This window comes from Simochromis diagramma, unplaced genomic scaffold (genome assembly GCF_900408965.1).
Source record: "Simochromis diagramma unplaced genomic scaffold, fSimDia1.1 OVJJ01000753.1, whole genome shotgun sequence".
Classification (NCBI taxonomy): domain Eukaryota; kingdom Metazoa; phylum Chordata; class Actinopteri; order Cichliformes; family Cichlidae; genus Simochromis; species Simochromis diagramma.
In genome coordinates this window covers 17,260,672-17,287,713 of record NW_024387523.1, presented here as the reverse complement: position 1 = coordinate 17,287,713, position 27,042 = coordinate 17,260,672, and the positions used below count along the sequence as shown (strand labels likewise).

At 41.1% G+C, this 27,042-nt stretch overlaps 1 protein-coding gene across 1 annotated transcript in view; it reads right to left on the bottom strand.

Moving 5' to 3' along the window:
• The window catches only part of dlgap3 (discs, large (Drosophila) homolog-associated protein 3), a 149,203-nt gene extending 122,736 nt beyond the window's left edge, over positions 1-26,467 (bottom strand). The window contains exon 1 of the mRNA XM_040020075.1: positions 26,201-26,467. The gene's annotated coding sequence lies outside the window, so the exon portion shown is untranslated. The remainder of the gene's footprint in view (positions 1-26,200) is intronic.
• Between the last annotated feature and the right edge of the window lie 575 nt (positions 26,468-27,042).

Below are 27,042 nucleotides of genomic sequence, written 5' to 3'. Positions count from 1 at the left end.
AAAACGTCATGTGAGATCACATAACGTCAAGTTTAAATCAAAGGCAGTCTGAGTAGCATTGATATTCCCTCACTTTAAGGAAGGAGAGCTCTGAGTGTGTGTTTCTGTGTGAGCATGTGTGTCTATGCTTGTCTGTAGCTGCTTCTTCTACAGTGCCCAACTTCAAAAGCTGCGTCTTCACTTTAATCTTCTCTTCTCCTGCACTGCGGACCCAAAGAAAGACAGAAGAGAGTAGACCGGGCTCTCTGTGCCACTCCCATCCTTCCCAGAGATGCCTCTTCCTCTTTCTCTCCCTCTTCGTATACATGCACTTTCTCTACCTCTCTCTCTCTCTCTCTCTCTCTCTCTCTCTCTCTCTCTCTCTCTCTCTCTCTCACATATACACGTATCCTAAAACACACACACACAAACACACAAAAGTATTCAAATGCTTGCTGTGTAAACACCCACTACACATGCTATTTGGCCTTGTAGTGACTTATAGTAATAGCGTCATCGTTCTTTCTCTCGCTCCCACTGACACAGTCACACTGCATTGCAAAGCGTTGGCGCAGTGAGGTGAATGTATCAGGCATATTAAGTCATACTAGGAGGGCGCTGAGCAGCAGACTGGAGGGAAAGCTGGAACTGGCACCTTGGAATTTCCACCACTGCAGCGTCAAAAATTGAAAAGCCAGTTCCAATTGGAACCCAGTAATTAGAACTGACCTGAATGGCTGCACTGAATATGGAATGAGAGCGATGAAGATACAGAGAGCGAGGGAGAAGGGCAGAGTGGAAACAAGGACAAATGACCTGAACCTCAAAAAGTAACGGATCAGGGAATGGGAATAAATCAACCCTGTGGTATCTAACTTTCGTCATAACAACTAAATGATTATGTCTGACAGTCAAACTCTGCAGAATTCTTGCCACTCTCAAAGAAACAGCACAAAATTGGGAGGAAAACCAGCTGTGCACTGTAGGGTTCTAGACTAGAATCAACACGCAAATCAAGTGTGCTAGATTTTAGCAAACATATCTGTTTAGCATGCAAAAAGCACCTAGTAAAATATCTATGGACACTACTACTCTGCAACAGAGCTCTTAACTTATGTGTATAGTTATTTTGTCAGTTCATTTCACATTTATAAAAGCAGAGTGACATTTGCGCAGCTGTTATATTTAATTTGCATACGATTTTATAAATCCCACTCTGGCAAAGCTTAGTTTAAATATGCAGTGGACAAATGCAAAAAGTGGACCCACTGTGGACAACCACACTAGCAACTACACTACACTGCAAAAAGTATTCCCTCGCCTGCACACGTATATGAACTTAAGTGGCATTGCTATCTTAATCCATAGGTTTTATATGACGTTGGCCCACCCTTTGCAGCTATAACAGTTCTGGGTTGGCGTTCCACAAGGTTTAGCAGTGTGTTTATGGGAATTTTTTACCATTCTTCCAGAAACACATTTGTGAGGTCAGACACTTATGTTGGACGACAAGGCCCGGCTCGCAGTCGCTGTTCTAATTCTAAGGTGTTCTGTCAGGTTGAGGTCAGTCCAGTCAGGTTCTTCCACAACTAACTTGCTCATCCATGTCTTTATGGACCTTGCTTTGTGCCCTGGTGTGCAGTCATGTTGGAACAGGAAGTGGCCAGCCCCAAATGTCACTCCAGAGGACACGCCACTGCCCTAGAGTCCAGTGGCAGCACTGGCTGCAGTGGCTGCAGTGGCAGCGTGCTTTACACCAGGTCGTCCAATGCTTTGCATGGTGCTTGGTGATGTAAGGCTGGTGTTCTTGAGCTAACCTGGAGGCCTGCGCACTATACCCTTCACCATCCGCTGACCCCTAAGAGCTCACTGTGGATTATTTAGTAATGAGGAAATTTCATAACTAGACTTGTTGCACAGGAGGTATCCTATCACGGTACTATGCTGGAATTTACTGAGCTCCTGAGAGCAACTCCTTCTTTCATAAATGCTTGTAGAAACAGTGCATGTCTAGGTGCTTGAATTTATACAACTGTGAAGTATTTAGAACATCTGAATCCAATGATTTGGATGGGTGTGTGAATACTTTAGGCAATATAGTGTATTTTTTGTAGACTAGATCCATGTCAGACATTTCACCTAGACCCACGATCTTCCTGTTATAAGAAGGTAAAATGTGAAAAGAGTGTTGTTATTGCTGCTGTTACTACTGTTCATATAGCATTTCAAAAGCTACTTCTCTATTCCATCACCCTCCTGCGTCTGCCCTCCTCTAGACAGGGAAGGTATTCGAATCACCACTCTGTGCCGCATTAAGCTCAGTGTTGTCATATGTGGGGATCAGCGAGGTCGGAGCCTCGATCCCATCATGTACAACGCTGGAGATCTACAGCGTACTATCTCAAATTAAAGTTTAATTTTCTCTTTTCCCTGTCTTCCTTCATCCAGCCCTGTTTCTGCTGACCCTGTCCCCCATCCCTTCAAAGCTTTCAATCACTGGTGGTCCTATACCTATCTCTCCTCACAGTCTTTTAAACTCCCATTGGTTTAACATTGACCATCACCTTGTCCATCTACCTCCAGACCCTCCAAGACTGATGGACTGAAAGACTGACCCTGACACCAGAGGCTGAAAATGAGAAAACGGAAGAGGAGCTGAGGGGCTAGAGAGAAGAGGAGTCACGGAAATGTCAAGAATGAGTGACAAGGGAAATCACATTACTTGGAAGGATAGCTACCTATAGATATGAGCAGAGGGATTTATTTTCAAGGAAACACAGACTTGGGCTGGCACAAAAAACTCCTCGCTTGGTATGATTAAGAGAAATGGTGAGATAGATGTTACGATACGATGAAAACCTTAAAGTGCATTTTTAAAGTATCCGAGTTTATTTATAACACAGCTTGCACCTACATTTTAAAAATGAACAATTTATTAATGTTCAAATACAAAGGCTTAAAATAACCTATGTAACCAATAATAACTGTCTGAGGTCTCCATTATTAGAGGTCTCCTAATCAATACATCGTGGAGAAAGGAAAATGTGTTTTGTTTTGTTTGTTTGTTTGAATTTAGTTTTTTCCATATTCTGATTGCACAGAATATGGTTGGGGTCATCACCAGTGATAACTTAGATTTCAGAGAGTTAAGCATTTTCAATTGTAATATAGTCATTTTTAAATTATTTTGTTTATGTAAGATATTAAAATCTTTGATCTTTTAAGTATAATTGAAAACTAACATCAAAAATATCTCATTAGTGTAAGACTGTAGAAAAGTCTTGAGTGGCCCCTCATTTCTTTGTATTTTGATTCAAAGGAGCCAGACTTTCGTATAACTTTCTTCTAAACTGATCATGAGCAATATTTCTGTGTGTTTTTCTGTTTGTTAAGTCGCTTAACAATAGAAAGTACAGAAAAGGTACATAACTCAAGGGATGATCCAGTGCCAAGTCCATACATAATAAAGAAAATTCCCCAAAAAGTCATTTTTAATCGTATGTTTAGACACTTTGTTGCATTTGTCGAATCAATCAAAAATGGCAAAGATAATGCAGTTATCTCACCTCCAACTAGGTGATTCCCAAACTCCCTACTGGCCACAAACATGGCGTTTTTCATTTTTATAAAAATGAGTAAAAAGAAGAAGATGCAGGCCTTATAAAGAACAATAAAAACAAAAAAACCATCTCCAGCAGATAAACAGTATCTAAAAGTCATGTCTTTAAGGAATAGGAGGGGAAAAACTGACATAGGACATGCGAGATGCTTATGTTTGCTAAAGCCTCATCAGATATGGTTTCAGAGGAAGAGTGGCTGTCAGGAAGCCATCCTTAAAAAAAGGGAAACAGGGAGAAAAGCCTGAGGTATGCCAAATTACACAAGAACTGAAAATCAGTGTAAACAAATCTGACAAAATGATGACTCCAGATTTTTGATTCAGATCATCATCAAAATGTATGAGGGAGGTCAGAAGAGAGTTACAATAGTAAGTGTCTACAGCCGTTTGTAAAACACGGTGGAGGCTCTGTCATGGCTTGGAATGCATGTCGGTCAGTGATCTTTTCAAGATCAGATTTTAATCCACTATGCAATACTATTTGAAAATTATCTGATCAGCAAAAGCTTAATTTTTCAGCATGACAATGATCCCAAACACACTATCAATGCAGTGACAGCATACCTGGATAAAACAAACAAACAATGGGACTCCATCAGTTTTGTACTGGCCTCCCCAGTTTCTTGACCTCCACAACAGTCCCAGTTCCTCATGTAGGCCCTTGGGAAAATGCCCACCCCTTTTTTAGATGATTTTACACCTTGATTAGATTTCAGATTCAGAGTTATGTGTCCAATCAATATGATTTTGCATGGCAGTGTTTTTGGCCAACCCATGAGGTCGAAAGAACTGCCCGCAGAGTTTAGAGATAAGGCACGGATCTGGAGGAGGCTAAAAATCTCCTGCATTAAATGTTCCCAACAGCACAGTTCTAGCTTTGTGAAAGATTGGAACAAGGAGGACTCTTCCTGGAGCTAGCCACTTAGCTAAACTTAGCAATCATTTAAACACTAAGGAAAGAAGTCATGGTTCAAGTGTAACGTAAAGCTGGGTTAAAGGTTTGCCTTACAAAGGGACAATCAACCTTAGCACTAGAGATGCAAAAAGATGCAAACAAACAAAAAGTTATACTGACTAATAGTCTAAGTATTATTTTAAACACTGGTAAAGATATCAGTCGAGAATTTTATCTGTGCATCCCTGCCAAGAACACATTCAAAGCAAGACAACGTGAGAGTAGCTTAGGGAAAACTCTGTCAGTCTCCTTAAAAGGCCCCGCCAGAGTCATGACTTGAATCCAATTGAGTATCCCTAGAGAGGCCAGAATGGCTGTCCACGGGTGGTCCCCATCCAATCTGACAGCGCTTTCGAGGATTTGGAGAGATGGCAGAAAATCCCCAAATCTGAAAGCGTAAAGGCTGCAATCAATCTGATATATATTTTTTTCCTTTTTATTAACCTTACAAAAAAATGTTATTTGTGTTTCCGATTTCTTATTTACCCTCTCAAGGCAGGCGTTGCAGATTTGCAACAAGTAAAAGCTAACAACCTGATTACCCCACATACATATTTTATGAGTTTTTTTTTACTCAGAAGTACCACTGCAGGTATTATTTTGTGCATTAGCAACAAAAACTTAATTTGAGCATGAGAGGGTTATAGGTAACTAAGTGTATGAGGGGAATAAAACCAAACAATTTTTAGCTCAATGGATCTAAACACTTGCTGATATACACCCACACCCACAAACATGAACACCGTTCCACAAAAGCTGTCAAATACCACGGTCACACTTAGATGCCCAGGTTGCAGCACAGTGAATTCAGATGCGCACACATATACACACATATAGAAAGCAAACCTCAGTCCAATCTTTCTATTAATTCCTCGGTTGCTTTCGCTCAAAACTAAATCCAACACAGAGCACAGTAAACACCATTTAACCTCTGTACACCTGACAATTCGAAGACTGGTCTTTTAATTGCTTTTTGAAACTGAACTTAATGATTAAAGGTTTTCATTGATGTTTCCTGTGCATAAATCATATCTGTCTACAGATATGAAATAATGAAGTGTTCTCAGCGTGTCACCCAAAGCACAATCAGTGTTCCAGCAACCAGATACTCTGAAAATTGGATCAAAAGAATTTCTTATCAGCACAGGATGGACTTTCTTGCATAATCCACTTATTCAAACACTAGTGATTGATTACATCATCCATAAAATGTCAAGCTAGGTAGTTCTTGTTCTGCTCTTCAGCATTGGTGACCTCACTTTGGACTGGCCAGTAAATTTTCCATACCAAATTCACGCATCCATGTCTTTATGGTCCTTGCTTTGCGCACTGGTGTGCAGTCATGTTGGAACAGGAAGGGGATATCCCCAAACTGTTTCCACAAAGTTGAAACAGCATGAAATTGTCCAAAATGTCTTGGTATGCTGAAGCATTAAGTGTTTCTTTCACTGGAACTAAGCCCAACTCCTGCAAAACAACCCCACACATTAATCCCCAAACTTTACATTTGGCACAATACTGAACCCAAACTCCTTCATCGGATTGCGAGACAGAGAAGGGTAAGAGTCTCAGAGAACACGTCTCCATGAAGGTGATCCTGGGTGATTGATTTTATACACCTGTGGGCATGGCAGTGATTGGAACACCTGATTCAATGAATTTCTGATGAATGTCTGAATACTTTTGGCAAGGGCGTGACTCCTCAGGTTACAAAAAGACTTCCAGTTGACTTCCAGTCTATAAGATAAGGGCCATTCAGCTCCTGTGTCTGTGACCGCAGTGAACACTTTCTTCATAAGTCTTAAGGTTCAGTCACTATCCTGAAATCTTACTGAATACAATTTAAAGGTTGTTTCATAAATTTCTATCAGAGTCAGACTGTCCACCTCTTGTCCAGCTCTATCTTATCATGTCTGGTTTAATAACATCATCCAGCTTGAGTTTTCCTAACAGAATGTACGTAACAGACCAATAGGTAAAATCACAGTGGCTACATTTATTTTTTATATAACGCCTACAGTGAACTTTCATTAAAAGAGTGAGGCTTTTGTCAGCTGCTGCATTAACTGCATTAATATATCTGCATTTCTCTTAGACATAAAACCACCACGGCCAAGTGAAGTCTATATATGCAAAACGCCGAAGGTCGAGTGAACATTCCTACATTGAACACTGAAAGACAGTAAAAAGAGTAAATCGGTGAGTTAGATAAGCAGCCACCGGATGAGCTTGAGGCAAGCAGCTTGACAGGAAGAGGAGACGATGCGTATTCATGCTGTTAAAAGTACTGGGTTAATTTACTGCACATTCATATAAACAAACATACTCTGAATGTTTTGCTCTCCTGTAGCTCAACATAGACACTAAAATGTGCAGACACACACTCACAGGGATGGGGAAATGTATTCCATTAGTGGGTATAGTAGGTACCAGAACTCTGGCTGATGCTCAGTCGCTATAATGGGCTCAGTCCCGCAACCCTACGGTGATCCAGCCATTCCAACTGCCTGTCATACTGGCAAGAGTGTGTATGTGTGTGTGTGTGTACTAGTGTGCACCCCCACCCCCACCCCCATGGAGCTAGTCTCTTATCTATTTATGCGCCTGCTGGTTTCCCTGCCTTTACCATCAATGTTTGCACAGCAACCAGTCACATCTACAGTCTCGAAACTTGGGGCACTCAACTTTTGTTCTATATTGAATAACCACAATGTGGATGTTTATTGCTGCTAAAAAGTGATGCTATCGCCACTGCTGATGCTTAAATCATCCAGTAATAAAATAATTTCTGTGTTAAATTCTAATCCCTTCTCACTGAATTTATAAGCAGTGTGTTGCCTCATTAGCTGTGCCCTTCACATTCAAGACAGAGGTCAGGGATCCTCCAGCATCATGTCAGGTCACTGGACCTTTTGATCCCTTTTATGCAGACAGGTCAGGGCTGTGTGACTGGCTTCTTGCTTTCCTGTTGGCTCTGGCTTCTCTCTCTGTCCCTCAGCAAGAAGAGATCTATGTAACCCCAACTGGCCCCTAGTGGAAATCACCAGTGCGGTTAGGGTAATGACATGAAGTTTTTACTTTTGGGAAGTTATAAGTAAAAAAAACTGCAATTTTTCCTGGGTTTGTAAAAAACCTGTCTCCATTCAACTGTCAAATTATCCTTTAAATTCTAATTGAAAGGTAAATAGATTTTCACAGTTGGAAACTAAATCGAATAATGGTGGGTAAATGAATTAAGTGCAATTAACTGACTGTTGTGATGTAGTGTAAGCTAAGGCCATGTTTGCCTATGGCTTAGAATAAAGCGTGAGACTGTGTTTGGTAACATGTGGCGTAAAATGTCAAAATTACCCTGTTGTTTAGGTGATAATACTTTTCCTAAAATTCATGTTACATTTATTTCGGGTGCTGCATTTGGTAAGTATTGGTTTTGCTGGCTTACATCAGTACTGTGCAAAAGTTTTGAGCCACCCCTCATCACTTCCTCATTTCCTCCCAAGATTTTCTGTCATCTTTAAAGTGCTCTTGGTCAATAGTTCTCTTTCTCTGGACATTGGTTGCTTTCCCCAGTCATTATCAATCCACTCCTTGTGCCTGATTTCTTTTATTTTTTCAAAATTGCTGCACCATTTCTCCCATTTTGCTAGCCAAATATAAAGAAATGACTTTTTTGGACTATTGCAGTGAGCAAATAAAATGCATTTCACCAATGCTGGTGTCTTATAATTTGCCCTTTGTGCCTCATTAATGCTGTACAAGCAAAATGTTAAAAAAAATTGTTTATTTCTGAAACCAGAAACCAGCCATTGGCCGAAGATTTTAAAACATGGGTTTAGGTCTAGAATTTTACAGTTAGCACATTCCTAGGCAGACTCCTTTACTTCCTTAACATTTACTCTGATACCACTATACGACAAAACCACTTGGGGCAACTTCAAGACGAGGAACATAAACGTGATGTATTTCTAGTCACATGCACAGCAAGTACTTGCGACATAGTAATGAATCCCATTACAATACCTACCCAGCGTCATCCTAGAGGAGGCTCATCTTTGTCAGAGGTGTAAAAGTGAAGCTTTTAAGGCTCTCATTTGCCAGCTCCCGCCGAGAACACCGCTGACAGCCGACACTGTTGCAATAACTGTATCACACCTCTGATGGATGGCAAAATATATCACTGGATTTTTTTTTCTTCATCTACCTCACAGATTACACACAGACTCAAAGACAGAGCCCCCCACAGAGAGAGGAGAGACAGAGGAGATGGGAACAGCAAAAAGATTCAATATTTGGAGCGTACGTGTCTGCAAGGGTGAAAGACACCTCGAAGGCAGAAGGCATCCACTGAGACTTTACTTCTCAAAACTCTCATTTAGAGAGTCTCTTTGTCTTTCTTTGTGTTTTCTCTCCCCCGCCACAAAACACCTAATCTCTCGGTCACATCCCAGTGTGACTCAGCACCCCACTGATCAAACACTGACTAGTCCTTCCTCTCCTCCATTTCCATCTCCCTTTCCCTTGCACCTCCTCTTCCCCCTCTTTTTCTCTTTAACAGACAGTCGGAGGCAGCCGCAAACAAATAGCTCCCTAAAATGCCCCCCACACCCCCAACTCCCGGGGGACCAGCCCTGTAATTCTTGAAAAGTAAGAAGCGCCTCCAGGAGAAGGCTTTATAGCAAAAAGTAGCGAATAACAAGCCAGAGAGAAAATAACAAGATAGGATCACAAACACTCTCACTCTTCTTTTCCCCTTCTTTCCTCAAGCACCAGTGCATAGCTGGCAGCAAGGATACCAAGAGACAATGGGGCATATTTTTCCCTCCTTTTTTTTTTTTTGACAGCTGCACTTGTTTCTCTCTTCATTATTTGCCTCACCTTGTCAGTTCCTGCCTGTTTTTCCCCCTCCACCTTAAAACCTTGAACAGCCAAAAAACTCCCCAAAAGTCCCATTTTGTTCAAAACTGGCAGCTAATGAGATCATAACTCTACCCTTTAACAGAGGAAAGCCTCTGTTTCCTTTAAAGTCGAGTTCCTTTCATTTCCTTGACTGACAAGAGGCGTTGCAAATCATCTGTGAATGCTCTGATAGACCAGCCAAGCTCAGATGAGATGAGCTGCGTCACAGTCCAGAAAATTAACGATCATGACGGAACGAATAACACTCCCAGCCATCAGTGTGCTGGCTTGTGAGAAAGAGACACAGCTCAACAGCCATCCCTCTAATTATGTTTTATAAGAGCATGACATGAGATCAAATGACACCGTCATTTAATAGGTAGGTAAGTAAAGTGCACGTCCACCCCGTGCATGCTACAGAGTAAAAACCTGCCAAAATGAAAGACTCATCTCCTGTGATTAATAGAGAAAACCTGTTTTAATATCAGTGTTATATCCTTAAAACTGCACTGTGTTCAGGAATTCAAAGAAAAAGAGTTTGATAGTTGTCAATACTGTACAAATTAAGGCATCAGATGTATTAAAGTAATTATTCAAAGTTGTCTCCACAACTGTAATCATACAATATTAATGAGCTTTACTGTGAAATTAATCTTTTATGTTGAGCTTACTGAATCTGCTGAAGAGAGCAGGTTCATCAAAATGGCCAGTTGGAGTAACTTGAATCAGAAATCTCAAAAGAAATACAAAATGTTTAAAAACTGGGTTACAGTTTACTTTATAAGGTTAGCAGCCACTCACTATTCAAGTTATCTGGGTTCAAAATAAAAAATGCCTGCTTATAAAAAGCAAAATGGCACAAACAGGAAAATGAGCTGTTGTCTATTGTTTCGTGAAATTGTCACACAATCTCATCTTCTTGCCTTTCTTGGCTTTGTGGCTCTCTTAACAGCAACATGCTGCTTTCTCCTTTGCTCCAGAAATCATATTTTCCACTGCCGCCAGAGGTCCTTGTGACCAGGATGTGACATTATTGACCATTTGCTGTTTTTTTCTTGTGAGTACACTCCTTTCAGCTTAAGTATCTGAGCAAACTTTGGTGCAAAGCTGACTTATAGGAGGAAAAAAATAAAATAACTGCCACTGAGTCCCTTCCTCTCTCGTGGTATCAATATTGCAAGCCTGTGGGCTGGCGTATGCATGTCACCATGAGCGATGCCTGGCAACAATGCCTTCAGGATCTCCTGCATTATTCAGAGGGCCCAACAAGCACTAAGGCTCTGCCATTATCTATTTAAATCTGAGCACAGGCATGTCCCACTGAAAGCATGTACTTGCACTGCCACCTGTCCCGCTTACAAGACACAGCGAGGGCTGTGGAGAGGAGGCAAGGGACTGCTCCATGTAAAAGAGGTAGGAAAACAAACAGGAGGGAAAGTAATGGGGTGGTGCAAACATTGTTGTGAGGGTGGGGTGATGGGCAGGCAAGAGGTAGAGATAGAGGTCACAAGGAGAGGAGGAGAAATTAAGCATGACAGCTGGTAACCGGGGAGATTAGACAAATGTATGAAATAAAAATAGGAGACAAAGTCGAGAAAATGAAGGCAGGGTAAGAAACGATATTAAGAAGGCATTAGGGAAATAGGCAGAAGATGAGACGGGGTAGGAGTGGAAGAAATGGGGTTGTGAGAGGAGAGAATGAGAAGGAATGAGGAAGGAAGGATGGGGCATGAAATCGGAAAGTGAAAATTAAAAGTCCAAAGAAGACAGGAAATGTGGAGGGTGATGCTGAAAGCAGAAAAAAAGAAGAAAGAGGGGAGACGAAGAAAGGGATGAATAAACTGGTGGTGGTGGTGGGGGGGCACAAGACAAATAATAAATGTGAACCTTGGAAAGAGAACAGGGGCTATATGAAATGAATATCCACCATGATGTAGCATTTAAAGACTACTCCTCTCTATCATTTCACCCCGCACCCCTTCCTCTCTCACCTATTCATCAAATGACTGCTACCCCTTCATTCTGCGTCATCTGCGCCATTGCTCATCCACTCCATTAGGCTATCAACCTATCTCTCCACCCACCATCCCCTTCTCCATCGTGGGATCATCTTAAGGGCAAAGCCAGGCCTGCACCACAGAAAACATCCAGTGGAACAAGTCATTTAATCTAGCGTCAAGTCTTCTAGTGTCATTTCCATTTCCTTGCCACTGGGGAGATATAATTTCACATCCAATCAATCAACTTGTTTCAAGGATTTTCCATGAACCAAGCTACATGCTCCGGAGTGAGTGATCTGTCTTATTCTTTTATTTTTTATGACATCAGTTCCAATTTCCTTGCTTTTGAGCTTTCCCAATAGAGGGGATAAAACAGCAAATTGAAAGGACCTGATTAATAAAGTGTGTTTACCTGCAGTAAAGTAAGCTCCCAATGTTAGTACACGAGCTTTCTGGTGCACAACAACCTGGTATCATATGTTACTCGGTGGCATTACAGATAGCAACGGACATTCTACACTTTCACTTTAATTCCCCACTTTATGAGGGCCATTCCCAAATTCTTCTGTCTATGATCACACATTTTCTGTGTGTCTTCCCATGAACTGTTGCGGATGCTGGTCTCAGCCACAAACGCGCACATCACATAGACGTCGGGCAGAATTGTGCAGTGTGCAGCTAATGGTGCATTGACCTATCAGTTTAATACAGAAAGAAGATATTTGGATGTCCTCGTGGGATTGATATGCGTGTGCTTATTTTAATAACAACTGTTTTTTTGTGCTAATCAATGGCACAAACTCAATAAAGATGTGTAATTTCTGTCCTGATGAATAAGAGCCATTTTGTAGCACTTTCATGGAAACAATGCTCCCCATCGATGCAATCATGCAGAAAAAGAGTTTGTTTTTCACAACTTGGTGCCAACTGCCTCTATTATTTCTCTGGCACGCGACTGTCACGGGAAGCACCGTACAGAATGTCTCTTTTCCCCCCTTGACAATTAATAAAAAGTGGGGGGGGGGGGCAGTTGCATTTAAAACAAATAACTTAGTTGGGGGCATGTCGGATTATTTTCGTTATGTTTCTTTTGTTGTTCAGCACTTTAAACTCATATTCTCAGATAAGCAAACCAAATGCAGGACTCAGAATAATGCAGGTAGGGCAACCAAGGAGAACTTTATTGGTTCTCGTTTATCAGTTATCTGCCGTTGCATCTTAGACCATCCCATCTGAGATGTAACCCGAGAGGAGAAAACCGAAGGGGAATTGTGGTTGTGGCCTGAAATTCAGTTTTAAAATATCTTGAAGGATGTTTCACTTCCTGAAATGTATTGTAATGAGTGAGCAAGGACAGAGGAGGTGCACTGCATACACAAAAAATAATGGGTCGCACCTGTTAATCTTTGAAATCAGGTGTTCTTAGTCTCATTGAATAGGTTGGTCTAAGGTGCTCAGTGAATTTGAGGGTGGTACAGTGAAGTCAATTTGTAAAATTTCTTGTCACCTGAATATTCCATGATCAGCTGTAAGTGGTATTATTGCAAAGTGAAGGTGTTAAGGCCATGTGAAGTTACTGAGCGAGGCCGCTGAGTGCTGAGGTGCATAGTGCACTCAGTAACTGCAAAGTTCCAGACCTCCTCTCACATTAACATCAGCACAGAAAGCTGTGCACCGGGAGCTTCCCATGATGGGTTTCTATGCTCCTGTACATGTGATGCATAGGTGGCCCGGTACTTTTGTCCCTGTAGTGTGAGAACAAGGACATGTGTCTCATTTCCAGAGGTATTTTTACCCTTAAAAAAGACTCTACAGACGAGTGTTCATAAAAAGTTAGTTATTTTCTGTCCTTCAAGGTTTGTGAGTGTGTGTGATTACAAAAAAAGGCATGACACGTTGTCACATTGTGAAAAGCAGTGAATTTAATTAAAAGTAGCTCAAAATAAAAAAGCTGTTATGATCACTGATAAGCTTAACTGACATCTGAGATCATAAAACACAGTAGAGCTTAACAAAACAATTGACAAATGGTGCAGCTGCGCCAAACGTCATATTTTATTTATACTGCTATAAAATGAGGCTCTGAAATGACGATGTCTTGTGCTGTTAAACGCCTCGTCTCTTCTCTCCTCGTGTCTCTCCTCACCTCCTTAGCTCACATCTCTGGTGGAAGGGAATAAGATTGCAAGGAAAGGAGGCAAGGTGAGGAATCAATCTGAGATATCAGGGAAGGTGGATGTGAGAGGAGTCGAGGGAGTGAGCGTTTAATAAAAGCACACACCCTCGATTTAGACGTGTTATTAAATGCAGTGCCAAGTTTAAAAAAAAAAAAGACATTTGGCATAAATGCATCATCTGTTCATTCTTTTATTATAGCCCACTGCTGCATTTTACAATCTCTTCCAAATGAGATAATGACAACTTATATCTTTACTTTTAATTACCTTCACTATTATTATACAAACTGTGAACGGCAGAAAGGGAATTGTCATTTGTTGGTTCCTATTTCTCGCTTCTTCTTCTTTCAGCTTCTCCCTTTAGTGGTCACCACAGCAGATTATCTTCCTCCATCTCACGTTAAGTACCCTCCTCTGTCACACCAACCCTCTGCATGACCTAATTTTCTACATCCATCAATCTTCTCTGTGGTCTTCCTCTTTTCCTCCCGCCTGACAGCTCCATATTCAATATCCTTTGTCCAATATATCCACTATCCCTCCCCTGCACATGTCCAAGCGATCTCAGCCTTGCTTCTCTACTTTGTCTCCGAACCACTCAACATGAGCCATCCCTCTGATGTTCTTATTTTTAATCCTGTCCCTCCAATGAAAATCTTAACATCTTTAGCTCTGCCACCTCCACCTCTCCCTCCGGCCCTTTTTTTAACAACACCATCCCCCAAACCTTATATGATACCAGGTCTGACTACCATCTTGTGAATCTTCCCTTTCACTCTTACTGGTATCCTTCTGACACAAATCACCACTTGTCTTCACCCACCCTGCCTGCACTCTCTTCTTCCCCTTTCTTGTGCTCTGTCCGTTGCTTTGGATGCTTCACCCCAGGTATTTAAAGTCATCCAACTTTACTACCTCTACTCCTTGAAGCTTTAACTTTCCACCTGGCTGCTCTCATTCACACACACGTACTCTGTCTTGTGCCTACTAACTTTCATTCCTCTTCTCTCCATAGCATACCTCCACCTCACCGAGCTCTCTTCCACCTGCTCTCTACTCTCTCAGCTGGTCATAATCTTATCTGCAAACATCGTAGTCCACAGAGACTTCTGCCTAACCTAATCCGTCAACCTCACCATCTCCACTGCAAAAAAGAAGGGGCTCACAGTCGATCCCTGATGTAATCCCACCCATACCTTGAACCCATCTATCACTCCTACCACTCTCATCACTATCTCACTGTCCTCATAAATGTCCAGCACCACCCTCACATACTTCTCTGACAGTCCTGACTTCCTCATGCAGAATCACAGTTCCTCTCCTGGCACCCCATCATATGCTTTGTCTGCATCCACAAAGACACAGTGCAGCTCTTTTTGACCTTCTCTACACTCCTCCATCAAATCACTCAAAACAAACATTGATCTGTTTTGCTCTTTCACAGCATGAAGTCATACTGCTGCTCACTGATCATCACCTTTCTTCTTAACCTAGCTTCAGCAACTCCTTCCCATAGCTTAACAATTACTCAACTGTATCCTTCTGAGCATCACCCTTATTCTTGAAAATCTGTACCAGCACACTTTTTCTCCATTTCTCAGGCATTCTCTCGCTCTCCAAGATTATGTTAAACAGTCTGGTTAAAAAGCCCACCTCCCTCTTTCTTACCCATCTCGAAAGCTCCACACGTATGTCATCCAGACCAGCTGCCTTTCCACTTGTCACCCTGCCCTTATCATGGTTTGTATATTCCACTGGTGTTTTGCTTTTATACACTTGGGAATTCCTGTTCATAGCTGCTCTAGAAAACCTCATCTCTCAGTGAGATCAATTGGAGGAATTGGGACAGCACGGTGCACTGAGACTGATTTTCAGGGTTATGAACAGGAGGACAGAGGAGGTAGAAGACAAGGTGGCACAAAACAGAGAAATGAGAAGATCTCATAGACAAGCAACACATTAAAGAGAGGGTTAAAAAACATAAGGTAGGTATTTTCACAAACATAACCAAAAGCCACGACACATACATGTTTGTTTGTGTTTTTAACTATAACCTGTATAACACTCATGTTTAGCGTATAATTAAGGGCTGTAAATCGTGGCCATCTGTCATGAAATTCAATTACATAAAAGAGGTCACGAGAGAAAACACACGCGGAAGCACACATTTCTCTATTCATATATAAGTGAACGTATTCTAATATCTTGCCTCTCCAGATGCACTTGAACCACGGTCCTCAAATCAGCTTCTCCCATACTCTTTGATTTTAGCGTGAAATGCTCAGTGATCATTCTGCTACAGTTCTCAGAGCAGCCCATAATCACTGCACCGCTCGCTTATTCTGTCAGTCTGCGAGGAACGGAGAGGGCCAGCTGACACCCAGTATTCACCCACCCACCCTCCACTCCACTCCACACACCCACCCCCCACCCCCACAAACACACTCATCAACAAACACTCAAGTAAACACTCAAGTAAACAGGCAACTGAAGGCAAACAGAAAACCCTGGCGTGCAAAGATACACAGACGCAGAAAGGCCAACTGGCCTGGCTACGAATGGGCAATGGACTTGGGCTTGGGGCTTGCTAGGGTGGAAAGGGGAACAATTTCATGCCCAAATGCATCAGTCAAGAGTACACTGTGAACACGAGCAAACATTTTTCCACCCAGATAGGTTACAGCAATTACCCTCGCCTCTTTAACCTTGCCGCTCGCCTGCGAGGTCTTTTACTCGGTCCCATCCCCGACACGATTCAAACGCAGGGTTTGAGTGGAGGGGTTGGTATGTTTCTCTGCGTTACATCATAATGAGCGGTCTCTAGATCTGCTGCGAGTACGTGCTGTACGATAAAACGCTGAGTTTGGCTTGACCCCGTAGACCCGTAATAACAAACAGCGGGTGTGATTAAATGCTCATCATCTGGGGAGAAGTGTGTCAAAACAAGGTGCTAACACTCCAGTAACAGTAGGCACAGTGTGGGGGTTGAGTTACTATTGAAAGGAAAGACTGAGGGATATGAGATAGCATCCATGTGTGTATGCCTCTTCCCCAACAAAATCTAGATTAACAGTAACCTGCTTTGTTACTTTATCACAGTTTGCTCCATCGCCAACACTGAGAGCCTGCCAATAACAGGAGGAGAAAGCCCCTTTGACACAGGAGTATAGATTTGCATTGAAATGACTATAACACATTTAGAAAATGTCACAGTGGTATTAAACACAACTGGAACTGTTTTAACCTCAGTGCGATGAGTTTAAGAATATTACAGTATATTGACCAAACTAGCATTAATTGTATTTCTTAATCACTTATGTATGTAGATTACACAAGTATCACTAAAAGGCAATGTTTCTATTAAGGCCATGCTTTAGTTTTAGAGGTAATAAAGCTTAGCGACATTTAAATTAGGCGGGCTATATTTCATTATTATGCTCTTTATATGGTGTGTTTGTGCTCCCATTGTCATTTCCAACTCAATCAACTGCCTGGGGCTCAGAGCAATTATTCTCAGGCCTCTGTGCTTTTGGTGTTTTATCTCTCATAATGTGCTATGCGTGAGCAGCATGTAACCGTTCATAAAATGTATATTGTTACGTAATTTTTGTTATTTAGGAAATTATATCAAGAAGCTGTTATCAAGGGGGCAAATTAACTTGGTGAAGGTGCAAATTTGGTTAGTCTGAGATTTAAAATGCAAAACCACAGTCTGCATCTTGCCAGTCTTCAAGCTTCTGAAAACATGTACACATAGCTAGCTACCCTGATTACTTTTTAACGCTCAAAGCTCTTCAGACTGCAGCTAGTTCATTTTCTTCTGGACTCTTTACTTCATATGGTTCATTGCTCTGAGTGGTTTAACTTGGCAAGTGATAGCTAGCTTTTATAGCTGTATCTTTTCTTACAAAGATATCTAACACTGTTAATAAAACTACAAATTACTTAGCACTGATTGCTTGTTAAATCTCAAAGCTCTTCAAACTACAGCTAGTTCATCTTCTTCTGGACTCTTTACTTTCTATGGTTCATTGCTCTAAGTTGTTTAAATAAGCAAGTGATAGCTAGCTTTTATAGTGATAATAATGGATAATAATAATGCATTTATATAGCGCTTTACAAGTCCACTATTCATTCAGTCTCACATTCACACACTCGTGGAGGCAGCTACAGTTGTAGCCACAGCTGCCCTGGGGCAGACTGACAGAAGCGAGGCTGCCATATCGTGCCATCGGCCCCTCTGGCCATCACCAGTAGGTGGTAGGGTAGGTGAAGTGTCTTGCCCAAGGACACAACGACTGAGACTGTCCGAGCCAGGGCTCGACCCGGCAACCTTCCAGTTACAAGACGAACTGCCAACTCTTGGGCCACGATCACCCTATATAGCTATATAGCTATATCTTTTCTTACAAAGATAGCTAACACTTTTTAAACATGGACTTAGCTAGCTACACTGACTAATGTGGTAACATTTAACTCTCAAACTATGAGTTGTTTTCCCATAGACAGAATGAAATATAAATATAGCCATAGTGATGTCATTCATTGGTTAGTGAAGCCTCTTCTTGAAGCCGCAGACATCTTGGTGTTTTAAAACGGGAAGTACAGATAAAAGGGTGGCTCTGACTGCTAATCTTGGGGTTGACAAGTCTTTGGTCCATCCGCATTACAGCTTTACTGATATATTAATGAGGCCGATGAATCTGAAAGGTTAGCTATTTTGCTAAAGAGACAGAAGCTGCTAAAAGTAAGAGGATCCAGCCAGTCAGTCATTTTCTTAACTTCCTTTTAAAACAGGATATCAGCTGGAGTGAGTAAAGCCTATCCCAGGTTTTTGCTCTTCACAACCACTCAACTCATCAACAATACAAAAGATCCAAATACTTACAATACAACTGTCTGGTTCACAAAGACACGGCAGGAGGCATATATTTTTTCTGAAACAATGTTTAAACAATACAAAACTGCGACCACAGCATAATCTCCTAGGGGAATACCGTGTTGAAGAGCAACAAAAAAACAGAAGCAACATAAAATATAAAAGTGTATTTCAAAGGGAAAATAACATAAATAATTTCTACAGCATTACAGCTGGCTTTTCATTTTTTGCGCTAACCAATGAGATATTGCTACACTTCTGTAAGTCATTCTTCTTGTTTGTTGAGTTTAGGATTTGATCCTCTTCAGATATTCTTCTAATGTCTGATTGACAGGACCCATCTCTCCACTGAAGAAATATAATAATCTATCCAGATAAAGTCCATTTAGATTTTCAGCAAAGCCCAATATTGTTCATTTCTTCACCAGCTATGTGGTATTGATTTTATCAGTCAAAATACTCATTTTTTTTAATGAGCAATTTACTTCTCAGAATCTAAAGCATATTTTTGTTAGGCTTTACCTGCTTTTCCCCCTTTTAAATGTATGAAATCTTCAAGCCTAAAGAACTTGGTGTTGTTGTTTCATAGAGAGTCTATGAGAAAGCTTGCCAAGCACCCAGGTTACAAAATAAGAGCACCATTGGTGGATTTCCTTTTCAATTTGCACTTTGTCAACTAAATTAATATCTTAAATATCCTTTTTCAGCTTTTCTCTTCTAACCAAAGTGGAACCAAGAAGATCACAGCACCACTAAGAAGAGGGTTACTCAGTTCAGTCTGACATAACTGACACATTATTCACCCAGTATAACCTAAGCAGTCCAGTTGCCTCTGTCAAAACATAGGCTCTATTCATGACTAATGTTTTTCTACGAGGATGACAGATTTTTCATCCAGTGCAACGGCGTTTTATCCAATCTGTTTTCCACGGTGTTTGAGAGAAGCCATGAGTGTACATGATTATTTTAGCATCAGTAATATCTTCAACATCTAATTGCCTCACCTCTGCCTGCCTGCACTTCACAGCGACAGTAATCTCCCGTATTCCTTCTGTTTGGTTTTGTGAGTGAGAAGCAGCTGCGGGATGGGCGACATTTTAAATGACAAATACTACATCCTTTGATTAATTCAAAGGTAAATGTTATTCTGTTAATTACCACGGGGGTATTAGCCAGTGGTTCAAATTTGACCATGTATCAGTGATGGCAGCCTCTTCACAAAATGATACTGCCTTACACTAGAGAAAGACAGCATCTTGTATCCGCATTCTTTAAGACCCACATCAGTGCTTCTTGTCACTACCCTTCACTTCTGATCTAACTGTAAACACTTTACCCCCCCATGTCACAGTTATTACTTAGTACCAGTTAACATTAGGGGTTTGATAAGTTCAAAATAATCAGTGCTGTAGTTGTAAAAATTACTGAGGAGGTAAAACACAGATAATCCCACCTGATGTGCTTATACTGTGCACGCACGCCTGCCAATCTGCCCATTGTGTCCATGGAAGCCCAGTAAAAAATGTTCCAGCTTTAGAGATGAATTCTTTATATTGATATGCAATATGCAAAAGTGGCTTCAGCAAAGGCTGTAAGCATCCGGGAGGGGTGGAAAAGAGATGACCAGTAAATGCAAACTAAGAGAAGCAGGGAGGTAAAAATGTTATGATGACAGCATCCATTAAAGTATCTTCTAAATGAATGCACTATATCAAGACCCATCTTTTCATTCAAATAACATCATCTGACTTTTCATTGCAGGGTTCAGCTTTTTAAGGCATCTCAAACAATTTGAAAACACTCTGCACTCAGTCATGGTGATGCTGACCACTATAGCTTCTCTACTGAAGCTCTGAGCTTTGATATACTGTAGAGTGGATAACGGTGATATTTTTGTCCCAGTTTATATTGTGGAAATGGAGTAACGGGGAGCTGAGGAGGTCTGATTTCTAAGCAGCTATTACTGCTAAGGAAATATTATATGTACAATTGATTAATATTTTACGCTAGGTCCACAAACCATTACATTACTCACTAATGTTAAGCATATTTAACAGGCGATAACCTTGTATCAAGTACAAATTAAGTTATCCCATTAAATTCTGAAATTATTTAAATGTATTATAGGGGATATTAGAAAAACGTATTCATTTATTTCCCAGATTCCCTTTTGTTTAGAAGTGGTGGCCATTTTCCAAAAATATCTCACTGAACCGGTAGCCACACAGCTTTAGGAACAGTCATTCAAATCTTTGGTCCAGAATAAAGTGTCAATTAATATTAGATAGCTTGCAATGAAATGTTGAGCATTCATAGTCTATGCAGTGAAAAATCCTTGGGCTTGGTGATCAATTGGCTTTTGTTGTAGGACCACCATTGGACAACAAATGGATGAATTGCTTTGACCGTGACCGTTTCCAAAAAGGCACCCTAATGAATATGAAGGACCACTGACTTCTCTTTGTATTAGTAATTTTAGCCTGCAGCGGTTTTTCATTCAGTAAAGTTAGAAATAAGTGATGTACACTGAACGTGACATGTGAAACAAACGTTTTGGTGTTTGCAGAGGCGATGATGAGAATCGGCTCACCTGCTAAGGAGAGAGTACATACAGACATGTATACATACATATGCTAGGATCATTATAGTAATATTCTGAATGGATTGGCACAAAATTGGGTTCAGATATACAGTGAAAAGACATGGATGATAGGTGAGATGATTCTAAATTGGTCATTGATGTAATAAAGTACTTTTAGTGCATAGAATGAAAAGCGGTTAATGCTATGGTTAAATGTGTGTTGTAGTCTCAGCACTTTAAGTAACCAGTAAAACTAGAAAAGCCTGTCAGCTCCACTCCATAGTCACAGTCTCTAGTTGATTAATATTAGTAGCTTTGAGTGGAACACCTCGACAGCTGCTGGATGGACTGTCGTGACATTTTCAACGCATGTTCAAACTCCTCTTGAGATGAATTAACGTTTCCAGTATTTCATCTTGCACAACAGTCAAGTTAAAATATCAAATTAGTGCAGGAGTTGATGATGTAGGTGCATCCTCCTCTATATCCACAACTATCCACATCCTCATCTGTATTTTGTGCTTATTGTTGATTCCAAAATGTTGACTTGGTTGCTATGACAGTAATTGTAATAGGTCTAAAAATACACACTTGCTTTATATTAACACGTATGTAGACATATATATACATAAACATATACTTCTTCTTCCTCTTCTTTGCAAGTGAACTAATCATTGTGTAAGACAAAGTAATAAATTACAGGCATTGTTAGCATCACTGACTGATGAACAATTATTTACAGATATGCATAATAGCACAATCCAATTGCCACTGCACTAAAAGCCTTTTAAGCCAAATTAATTTAGAAACAACAGCATGCACATAACGTACACGTAATGTCACAACGGACATGTATGTACACGTAACGTACATGTAATGCTCAATGCTTTGAGGTCAGCTACTACACATAATATATATAATTTGTAAGGATATAGATTTAGGCTCTGTTGACAAGGCAAACGCCTATAGTCAGTTCTCACCAGACTGCCTGTCATGGTTTTGATGTAAATCACCTTCTTGTTAAAGCTGTTTTTTAAACAAAGCTGACATATGGTTCATTAGCATTAATATTTCCACAGTGGAGCTGTGAAGTGAAGCTTGAAACAAACTCTGTTTGAACCTATTCTTTCAAACTTTGTGGTCCAAATTATTTGAGTCCATTAGGGGCTTCCTGAGCCCTGCCTGTAATCATGGTCCAACACAGTGCAAGCTGGAAGAAAGCAAAATGAGTTACTTAGAAAAAAAAACATTTCCAAACAGTAGACATAGCTCTCTCTTTCATCCTCCATCTGTCTTTACTGTTCTTGAATGTAACACCTAGTAACATAAGCCTGATGGATACAGGATTTTTAAGACCAATACTGATATTTGGTGATTTTAAAATTTGATATTGAAGTCTGTCAGACACTTGAAACATAAACAGATTTGTTAAAACATCTGCCAAATAACCATAAATATTTATTATGCTTATTTATTTATTTACTTGTTTCCACTCTGTCATTAGCTGGTTGAGACTTTTGTTGCATTCTGAACAGCCGTGAAGTTGCAGAGTGCCCTCTAGTGGACATAAATACTAAAAGCTTTGTTGAAGGGTGTCTTTCCTGGGTCTTCTTTTTTTCATTTTCATTTATCAGGCATTACAAATTCTGATAACAATAGCAAAAAAATAAAAACATATTTAAAAGGCTGGAATGGTTCTTCCAACATACTGCCCAGCACTAGCGTTGGTTAATGTAACTTATAAAAGTATCCTGTTGCATTACCTGATTACTAACAATAAAAAGGAACTTTTTACATTAAAGCGTTTGCTATTGGAAAAACAAATTTCTTACCATAGCCTACTTTCACATTATCAAAACAAACAAAAAAAGAAAACTTCTTTGCAATTAGCTTGCTGGCTACATTGTCCAGAGGTTGTGTAGCCTACTGTACATTGACCTTTGAGTGAACTGACTTTATCTCTTTGCATGGCAAGTTGATATTGGTAGCACCCTTGTCCACCACATAAACAGCAACCATTTTTGGTTAATCTCCCTTGCATTAACATCACTGATAAAGGCTAATTGTTGAGGTGTTGGAGCTGTAGCACCAGCATCACTCTTCTCTTCAGCAGGGCCTCACCAGTAATGTTAATGCTGAGCTTAGCTTGTAATGTGTTTCTTCAACATGTGAAGTCAGCAAAACAGCTGATAGAAAGCAGGCACAAGATAATGCATTACTTCTACAGTGTGAGGGCTATCCTCTTCATGAACTCACGAGCTAACTTTAACATATATATGATAAAACTGCAGTAAATGCAGCTGGTTTTTTTTGTTCTTATCACAACTAAAGGAACAGGTAATGTGACATTTTAACTGACATGTATTTGAAATAAGGGCACCACAGTGGTTAGCACTGTTGCCTCACAGCAAGAAGGTTCTCAGTTCAATTCCACCATCAGGCCGGTGTCTTTCTGTGTGGAGTTAGCATGTTCTCCCCGTGTTTGTGTGGGTTCTCCCCGAGTGCTCCGGCTTCCTCCCACAGTCCAAAGACATGTGGGGATAGGTTAATTGAAAAATCTAAATTGCCCATAGGTGTGAATGTGAGTGGTTTTCTGTCCCTGTGTGTTAGCCCTGCGACAGCCTGGCGACCTGTCCAGGGTCCTCTCGCCCTATGACAGATGGGATAGCACCCCCCTCGACCCTGAAAAGGATAAGTGGAAGCGAATGGATGGATGTATTTGAAATATTAACTTAATCGTGTTAGCTCATCAAAGTTACAACAAAGCCTTAGCTTGTTATTAAGGCTTAAAGGAGCACATACTGGTCAGCGCTGAGCATGCTCTGGGAAGGTGTTTGACACTGGTAAACCATAACATCCCGTCACACTGCACAACTTTGTGCCAGAAATAGTTTGTTTCTGAAGCTATCAGCGAGCTAACGAGCTGATCCCTCTTGGTGGCTGTGTTGCTATTCCCACTTTACCGAGATCACTTGTTCCCCCTGAGAAAAGAGTACACAAGAACCTCAAACAGACGCCACAATGAACAGTTAATCCTCGCGCGTCCATCAAGATGGAGCCTCTTCTGTGCCGGTGAAAAAAAAAAGGAATAGGATTTTTGTGCAATGTGTGCTGATGCCCCAAAATGAATTGTGTTAAATTCAACCCTTCTAACAGCAAGAAACACTTATCCCACCAGTCTTTTGTGAGTGGGTTGTGCAAGTGTGTGTGTGTGTGTGTGTGTGTGTGTGTATATGTCGAGAAAAGAAAATTAATTTTGAGGCTAAACAAGACACGGTAACCGTCTTTTTAATTGCATCTCGCTTTCTTAATGGCTGTCTATTCTGCTGAATGAAGGAGACACTGTGATTAGGCAGAGCAGAATTGGGATTGTTCCAAAATCAGCTTCCAAAAATGTGCCTTTGTTTTGTTTGCTGTTCAGAGTTTCACAAGTGTGGTAATGTGAAATGAATACTGCAATTTCTTTCTGCTTTATTATGTGACTAATTTCGCAACAAACTAGAAACATATCCTTAACTTCCACTGCAAAGGAATCAAGTTTGTTTTCTGTGCAATTACCCACTGCACTGTCAAAGTGACCTCTGGCTCTTTTGCCATTTACAGAGAACACAGTTTGCTGTAAACCTCAACAAGCTTTAACACACCATTTTCACATCTTAAAGATCCCAGGCAGAGAAGTGCAATAGACTCGAGGGTTTACCCGCCACTGGAAACCAGCACCTTTTGTTGTAAAACTGAATGAAATGGTATGCCATATCAAAAAAAAAAGTCTGGGAGTCTGATACCCTGCTGTAGCTTAAATAATTGATCACACTGACATTAAATCCATAGTGTCGGGTCAGTGAGTCAATGCTTCACTTTGTTAGCCAAAGAAATTTTCTTTCATGTAATCAGATTCTGGATTGATCTTTTTTGGATGCAGAGAAATTTACAATGTACACTGAGTCCCCATAAACCCAGCAAACAGCAAAGGACCAGCACACAGTCATACAGAAACACCAAAGGCCTGAACCCAGTAACTAGAAGAAAAAAAATAAATAAACAGCTTCATATGGACTCCTTTTATAAAGCGCTTGCTTATATGGGCATCTAAATTCAAATCACATGCCTCAAGAAGGAGTAACAAGCAACTCACAGTCTGTGCCTTATCTAACTGATCTTTTGACAGTTATCCAGCCCAATTAACTACACTATTTAGCGAAGCAAACCCAAAAGTGAGAGACTGTATTGCAGCGGTAAAAGGGGCGGTAACTGGAACTATTCATGTGAAAACTAGATGTTAGAAACACCATCTTTCAAATCAGAGCCAAATGTGTATCACAGCGACCAGCCTTCGCTGTAAAAGACCTCTTTTAATCATTCAAATGCACTTAGGTAGAATAATAAATGTGCAGCACAGCATCCTAAGCGACCCCACCTCGCCATCAGACCCCCCCCCCCCCCCCAGAGGGATTCCTGGACCGGGGTGGTCCTGAGGAATCATCTCCTCGCTGTCCCAAGAGCCACATTCGTTGTACGCGACTCCCGTTTGATTAATTAGTCCGTTGTGCATCTATGCTCTGCTGTGTAAACGCAACACTTCTGCACCAAGCGCGAATTCCTCTCCGGGACACACACACACACACGATGTAGAGACGAGGCGCGCTTTCACGGTCAGCGAACGTTTACGCACGGATGAAACTCGGTGATAGCCAACATCTCCGAGTGTTTTCCATATGTGTTTTTGCATTTCCAGCCAAAGACAATTAAATGCTTTTGTGTACTGGTGCGCGCGTGTGTGTGCTTGAGAGAGAGAGAGAGTGGGGTGGGGGTGGGGGTTCGTCCTGCGATCGTAAATGGCGCAACTTCTCATTTTTCCTGTCAAGTTGACACAGCTGGGCGCCCCGCTGACAGCAAACAGGCCAGTGGCCGATGTTTGAGGGAAGACTGCGCCAGTAGGAACCAACATTTAGCCGCTATCCCTATCATACAGTCCAACCACAAGAACCACATGAAAGCCTACTTGCACTGCGTGTACCAATAGTGAGCGTTCAAAGTACATAAAAAATGGACCGCCTGCTCCATCTGAGGTCTTTTTTAAAAAACCCATCTAACAGCTTCAGGAGTCTCCTTACCTTAAAGCGGGCTTTCTGTGGACGTTTTCACTGAATGTTTTCTGCGTTTGAGTAACACAAATGCACGCCTATTCCACAGCTCGCCGATCGCTGTGTGGAGGAGAGAGTGAGGATGGAGAATCAGCAGGGAGGACGAGAGCTCTCTCTCTCTCTCTCTCTCTCACTCACTCACTCACTTTCTCTCACTGTCCCTCTCTCTCCCCTCTGAAATGTTACCGGCAACCGATTGGTCCAAGGGTTCCTTGGCGGCCCCTCTCCTCTGCTCTAGGAGGGGCCAAATAAAGCCACTGTCGGCCTATCCTACTAGGCTAAAATACTGCAGATTGATCAATCTCTCAAACCGTTCGCCCCGATCTCTTGCTTCTTTCCTCTTATATATATATATATATATATATATATATATATACACAACATATATGCGACTTTTTTCCAGGCAACTTCTTTCGTTGCATTTGGTGTAATTTGAAAAGCATAGCGGGGCTTTACAGTGTTGTATCTCTTCGATTAGACACAGTGTTATGTCAAAAAGGGCCGAAGTTAAAAATGGGCCACCCATGCTCACACAGCTTGTGTAGGAAATATTGCTTAAGAACACTCTTTGTTTTAATCTGTGGCCAAGATCACACCTGTGAGAGAGGTGTGCTGGAAACCTGTGACGTTTCCAGCAGCGTGTAAAAACCCACTCTGGATACGCCATCACGCCGAGCACTTAACTTAGACGGCAGATACTGTAAATGGGTCAGAGCCAGAGAGAGAGAGAGAGAGAGCAAAACAGTGGAAATAAAGACTCACTTTCAAAAAGGCCTCAGGGCCATTTCATGATTGCACGAGTGTTTTATTGC